General features: G+C 42.9%; 1 long non-coding RNA gene across 1 annotated transcript; it reads right to left on the bottom strand.

Annotated features, from left to right (window-relative positions):
* Window positions 1-3,466: 3,466 nt before the first annotated feature.
* LOC140403043 (uncharacterized) lies at window positions 3,467-6,879 on the bottom strand. The gene is made up of 5 exons (XR_011938219.1): window positions 6,776-6,879; window positions 6,646-6,676; window positions 6,357-6,409; window positions 4,987-5,036; window positions 3,467-3,777 (listed from the first exon to the last, which is right to left on the bottom strand). It is a non-coding gene; the product is annotated as an uncharacterized lncRNA (long non-coding RNA).
* Between the last annotated feature and the right edge of the window lie 519 nt (window positions 6,880-7,398).

Here is a 7,398-nt window from a genome sequence, read left to right as displayed (position 1 = left end):
TCAGTAATGCCTTTGACAAGGTCCCTCATGGCAGACAGGTACAAAAGGTGAAGTCACACGAGACCAGGGGTGAGATGGCAAGATGGATACAGAACTGGCTAGGTCATAGAAGGCAGAGTGTAGCACTGTCAGAGGATACAGCAGGAATAGTATCGTTTGGAGACTTGGACGGAGAGATGGCAGATGGAGTTTAATCCGGACAAATGTGAGATAATGCATTTTGTAAGGTCTAATGCAGGTAGGGAATATGCAGTGCGCTGCAGCAACTCTTTCCCGCATCAGACCTCTTCATTCCTCATTCAGAATTGTCCAATTGCAGGGGATGGGCAATTGATATCGTCCGTGTAGGAAATCACTCCCTTACCATTATTCCATAATATTGGTATGAGATATTAAATCGAATTGTCTTGCCTGCCCTTCTGGCCTGTATAGAACCAATGTTCCCTCTGAGAAGAAGAACGGTGTGTGTCTGTGTTCAGACCCTCGTTGGACCTGAACACAGACAAATTAAAAAAACATGACCTTGGCCATTGACACACTGTTGATTTTGAGCTCTTGCTCTGTCGAAACTTGGGAGCAGCTTTCCCCACATTGCAACATGCACTATTATAAATAGTATTCAAATGAGGCTTTTAGGCTGAAGCTGTTTAAATCCGAGTCTGGTCTCGTGACTATATTTTCCATTAGTCCTGAAGTGTGTAACTTGCCCTCTTTGTCCTGGTATTGATTCAATTGTTGCTCTTGGCATTTGATTCAAATTGGATTCATTGATGAGGGAATGGGCTATTTTGTAGTTTACTCTTGCACCCTATCCTTCATTGGGAATATTGTCTCTTTCCCTGCTACAACATAAATACTGGTGAATGATTTTGTCTCTCACAGTTATTGTATCTCTGGTAGTTTTTTTCCCAGACTCCGGTAATTCAGACTCTCTGAGTGAACTACCTAAAAGGTGCACAATCACAAGGCTTGTTTGGCAGCATCTCCGATCTGCTTGAATGAACGGCAGCACCGGGATTAATCTAATGACAAAATACACGGCTTTGTATGGACACATCGACTCTCTGCTCTCTGATCATTGCGGGTGTCCATGACAGTGATTCTGTCATTTATTTATGAAAGGAAGCAGCTCTGAGGGATCTCCTTGGTAGGTGGAAATGGCTCCAATTTACTCTGCACGGCGAAAACTTGAGATTCAATCTTAAATAATCAGGAGTTTAGGTACATTTGTGACCGAACTGAAATTTCCCATCCCAAGCAGCTGCCTAATCACCTCCCACATTATTACAGCAAAGGCTAAATTGCCAGGATTGTTCCTGTGCTTGGTGAGGAGTTTGGAATCCAATTCCTTTGCTATCCACTGGAATGTTTACAGGGCGGAATACGGAGGGACACACCACTCGTTTATTAAACTACTTTTGTGTCATCGCTTTATAATTAAGAGTCCATGTCCACGTATAATTATCTGACCAAGATATCTCCTACAGCTATCTTTATGTTAATGAATTGTCAACCCTCTCTGTATTTAGAATACATGTGACTGGCGGGAGATAGTGGGATGACGAATGGAATCTGAGTGTCCTCGGGCTGGCATGGATAATGTGGCCAAATGGCCTCCTTCTGTACCGTGACTTTTCTATGACTCTAAGAAGTTATTTTGACTTTCCAATGATGAAATTGAACACCAATTTCCATTTACCACTTTCTCCCTCGATTCTACTTTGAATGTGTGACTATTCTTCAGAAATCGCGCCAATTGAATTCTCTTCAGATTTGTAGAAGCACTACTTTTGTATATTCATGGCCTACATACGTGTGACGCTGTGTATCTTAATGATCAACCGGCAGAGTTTGAAGTGTGTTTCAAGTGTCCGGAACATATATAGACCAGAAGCTAAGCTTCACAGAGAACACCGCCAGTGTTTGCTTTTAATTAGAAACTAAAAGTGTTTGAAATGAATCATAATGCTTCAGAGAAGGTATACAACGGTCTGGTAGACAGCATTTTAACGGTCAACATGGCAGTTGGTATGGTTACCTCAGTGTGAGCAGCAAAGGTAAGCTCGCGAGAATTGAAAACACTTCAGGAAAAACCGTTGGTAGACAGCAGACGCAGCTCAAAAATTTGTTTCACAAAGTAGCTCAGAGGAAAGTTCAGACCATCACCGGTAGTCCGTCTCACTCTTTGAGCCGATGCTTTATAATACCTGTGGCGTGGAACAATCGGCTCAAGGGATATTTTGATCCCTGTACCATGCGCACTCAATAACATAATTATAACTTAACTTGCTGTTTTTCATATATATTTAGTGAAATGTGTTCTGCGTGTGTGGTATGGATGCATGACATATATTCGCAAAAGTATGAATGGTGGCATACAAGCAATGTTTACTCTTTTGAACTGTATTTACTGCTATATTTGATGTGAAACAAAATACAATTGTACACTTTTGCATGGGAAATTAAACGCTATTATTATTATTCCTCTACATCATTCGCAATATCGCAAGGCCATTTCCAGCAAGCAACTGGCCATTCGTTCCCTCTAATCCTGCCGCACTATCTAAATTCACATTAACAATTAGAATGCTGTTATGCGTTAATTTCAATCACCAAGATATTGGTTGGGAAATTTCTGGGAGATTGATATCGAAAGAGTTTCTTTATATCGGGAGATATCTTTGTTGTGACTCAGTGTAACAAAGTATCTGCCCATCAGGAGTAATCAGAATGGAGATATAAATTGGAATATCCAGACAGAACAACACAAAAGTCCATCGAGATGGAATCTGAATATCGGGCTAAGATGATGGACTGAATTCCTAACAATTAGTTCAGAACTCGTCCTGACATAACGAGGAAATCTACCACTTGTCGAGAGCATAGTTTCAAATGCATCCCTTCTTTCTAAACATACTCTACGCATTTTCCACCTCTGACATGTTGGTTTCAATCAATACTTCCTGGGTAAAGGAAAGATGGAATCATGGGATATTTCATACATCACTCTCCACATCTGTCTCTGACTGTTAAAGGCCTGTTTGCACCATCTGGCTCAACAGTTTGTTCACGAAGATAAACTCCCGTACTGGCTGAGGCTGTTCATGAAGGCCCCGGCTCCTGGCCCATTGCCGCTCGCATGAGGTGTGGCGATCCTTATGTTAACTCACCACCAGTCAGCTCCCACTCTAAGGGGAAAGCAGCCTGTGGTCATCTGGGGCTATTGTTACTTTGATCACTTTCCCCAATTCACATCTCAGCCCGTGAAACGCATCTGAATCCTGAACTGATATTTTCAGCTCAACAGAAATCGCAGATGACATTCAATTATTTGTCAATTATTGGTCGTATTGCAACATCGTTTAATGGTCGATCAATTTGTTTATATTTACATATCGACATTTGAAATGAAATGTAGCTGGAACTATCCAATCATCAGAGAGTTCTCACTGTGACTAGACTGCTCTACAATTCTGCCATACCTTCGCGACATGGTTACAGCGGATTATCACAAATGATTCTCAACACGTTATCCTCTACACTGAACAAAGGAGTCAGTGTTTGGCCCAATGCACGGGGAGAGTTTAGCTGCTTTATAGAAGTCTCCTTGGCTCTATGTTTAGTTCCATTTAGTTTCGGGTTGTTCGGCATATCCTGTCTCCTCCAGGATTCATTAAGGAAAAATCGTCCAGGTTCTCATTTGCGACCTGCCTTCTTTTTTGATCTCTTTTCCAAAGCGGCCAAGTCCAGGGAGGCATAGAGAGGTCCGCCCTGAGACTGGGAAATATATGAAGCATTGACATTCAAAAATAGATAACATAGATGTCAAATTATTCCGAAATGAAATCGACTTTAATGAAGTGACAGAACGAGACAACTAAGAAGGATACCATTCTGTCCATTCAATCCGTACTGGCTCCTTGAAAGTGCTAGTCATTATGTGCAATCCTCACTTTAACATTCCCCATATCTTGAACAATTCTCCTCCCTTCAAACATGTCACAGCTTCCCTTTTGAAAACAACTGTTGAATCTTCTTCCAGTGCCCTCTATATCTATCTGCGAGGGTGCAGCTTAATGTGTATCTGCAATAATTGTCTGCACAAATGATATGCGATAGAGTCGTGAAATTGGAAAGCAAATTAAAGCAGACATCGTCAATGTATAACCAGACAACTGGGGCGATGTCACTGATACTTTGATTCGATATATTTATTGTTAAAGAGCGAATCTGATGATCATGTTTCCCGTGTGCTATCTATAGGGTCCGGCAGATACATCCAGATCCAGACAGAAACACAGACATAATAAAGAGACTGACACCGAAGAATCGCAGAGAAGGGGGTGGGGGCACATCAACAGGCCATTTAGACCATGCTGTCAGTGCCTAAACAAAATAACTTGAAACATAAAGCACGCTGGCCATTCTTATCACACTGCCCATCTCCCGACCCGTTGTTTTAAACATTCCAACACTTTAAGTGAAGATCCAGGTGCCTTATGAAATGTTTCTGCCTCAACCTCCAAATCAGGTCGCACAACCCACACTGATCTTATTTTGCGCCTTTCACGGCTATGCAAGACCCTGCTCGTTTTACAGCAACTTTTCAAAATACTCATCAAAGCTTTCAATGAAGGTATTCTGCAGCCTATTCGGAATCAATAGTGTTCCAAGAACATACATTTAATAACGGCGCAGCGAATTTATTTTATTTGGATGTTTGTTGAGGGAATTGATGTCAACACTGGACACCGAGAGCTTCCTGCTCCCCAGTCCCAACACAACACCCTCGCTCCTCCACTCCTGCCCCCGCAGAGGAATATGTTCTAATTTTAGTTAAAGCGACGAGTGTGATTTGAAACAAATGAATGTGTTCTAGAATGTGTTCTGCCAACCACGTGAAATATCTAGCGTGGGCTGGGCTGCACATTATTCCAAAAATCAGCAATTATCTGGGCAGCTTGACAGCATATTAATTGCACTTACCCGTAACGCACCGTCATGTAATCTCTGTGTCTGTGTTTGGCGGAGTTCGCCTAGGTATTAAAGAATACAATATGAATTTAAATATTATGTTCTTCCGGCGAATAGATATTCAGCTGGAGATAGACGAAGACAATAACGAATCAATGCGCCAATGGCCTTAACGCAATTGGCCCTAATTGTCAATGCGAGTCAATCCAAAAGCTTCACACACAAGCCTGTGTTCCCCCAATCGATCAACGGCCCCTCAATGCATCACTTGTCAGATAAAACGTCAATGGAGTCCAATTTGCCAATGGCTGGACAAGCCCTGTCTCGTATCCATTGCCCATCTGGTATATTAGCGGCAGATTTAATAATCCACAATTGGCCGTTTTCTGGCACCAATAGGAATGAGATGATTGAAGAATATTTTGATGGCGGTAAGTCCACTTATCAATCGGTGAATTCCTGTGTAGCCACGTAAAATGGCTGCTTTGCGATTAAATTGATCAAACCCCGACACAAAATGGCGAACGGCAGAGGCTGATGGGAAAATCAGTCAACAGGACTCAAACGGAAGGCTGCAGGTAAAACAGTGTATTCGCCTCTGGGGGAAGCCAGACTGATCAAATCATGCAGCCATTAACATCACAACAATCCAGCCATCTGCATAGTGAACAGCCATCCACGGGAACAATTGTTATACATTAGCATTGTAAAACTACTCCAGACCTCTCGGCACCAAGAGAGGCTAAAACAAAGAAAGGTGGGCAACCACCCCCCGATCAAGGAATGCCCCATTATTGGAGCATATCGAACCGAGTGATTGGGACCAAGTACATTCACTTGGAACCATGGTCAAAGTCCGCCCCGAGAGGCGGGAAGACCCTAGCTAACTATAAGAGTAAGGGGCCAAGTTCAGATCGACCCTTCTCTTCCTACTCGCAACCTTCGCAAGAACCTTCGACAAAGAAACTGTAAGTTTGACTCCAGCGATCGCTACCCGATAGACACTCCTAACCATCGAACTTTATCAGCCTTTGAATCCTGTGGGCTCAGGACCAATTCGAAAGACCATTCGTTTCCCTGACCTGGTGGGCCATTCATAAAGTTAAGTATTGGCCTGTTCGTCGTAGGTATTAGTCTAGAAATAGCATTATTGTATAAGTATTAATTGCTGTATATAATAAATGAGCGTTGATTTAATTCTTACTAAGCGGTGTGCTGCATTATTAATCATAACTTGAACTTGAACTATGTGGCGGTATCAGAAAGATACATGGCGACTCGTGAGCAAAGGTGACAGAATTAGAGCGAATAAAAATAAGGCTAATAAGAGCAACACCTGCCATTTGATATTTAATCTGTACCAATGTTCCAATGGAACTTACCCGTTTGCCGCTCTTTCCGCCCCTGTCTTTGTGTTGTCTCGCTCAAACTGAAACTGAACAAGGACAAGGAGTATTAATGAAGTGTTCGGCCATCCAAATCCTGACCCAGGTCCCAGAAGTAGCTGAGCAAATAATTAATTGTACAGCAGTTTTCGATTCATCTTCAAATATCGAACAGAATGTCAACATGAAACATTGAAGTCAGAGTTGGTTTTGAACTGGACTTCAAACAATGCTAAACACAAAGGGAGTGTCCGTGATGTAGTTTGAAAATGTCTCAGCCACTTACTTTTCATTTTGGCGTTTGTTGCCCCATTTTCCTGAAAGAAGAAACTATAATTAGCAAAATAAAATCAGGAGAATGGAATGACATTTGATACGCAATCATGGCAATGTCCCTCATGAACAGGATTCCTCACCTGATCTGCCGCCTTTACAAATCCAAATGGGAAGTAGAATCAACAAGAGAACCAGAACCGCCAGGACAGCGATGAAAGCGGGAAGCGTCCGACTGCACCATCCTGCAGAGACAAAACAATTAGAATCTGCTTCTCTGCTACATCCCTATCTCCTGGCATTCTCAGTTTTCTCTGCCACATCCCTATCTCCTGGCATTCTCAGTTGGGAAATCAGTTATAAAATCGGAATCTGAACCTTGGGAGCGAAAGGGGAAAGTAAAGCCCGGGGAACTGAGTGAAAAACGTGAAATGGAATCAAAGAATTTACAGTGCAGAAGGAGGCCATTCGGCCCATCGAGTTTGCATCGGCCCTTGGAAAGAGCACCCTTCAGCCTATCCCTTTAACCCAGTTACCTCACCGAACATTTTTTGGACTCGAAGGACAATTTAGCATGGTAAATCCACCTAACCTGCACATCTTTGGACTGTGGGAGGAAACCGGAGCACCCGAAGGAAACCCACGCAGACACGGGGAGAACGTGCAGACTCCGCACAGACAGTGACCCAAGCCGGGAATCGAAACTGGGACCCTGGAGCTGTGAAGCAACAGTGGTAACCACTGTGCTACCGTGCCGCCCTTTGGT

The sequence above is a fragment of the Scyliorhinus torazame genome, chromosome 26 (genome assembly GCF_047496885.1).
Source record: "Scyliorhinus torazame isolate Kashiwa2021f chromosome 26, sScyTor2.1, whole genome shotgun sequence".
NCBI lineage: Eukaryota > Metazoa > Chordata > Chondrichthyes > Carcharhiniformes > Scyliorhinidae > Scyliorhinus > Scyliorhinus torazame.
Note: the sequence above shows the minus strand (reverse complement) of the source record. Positions and strands in the feature narration are given on the sequence as shown.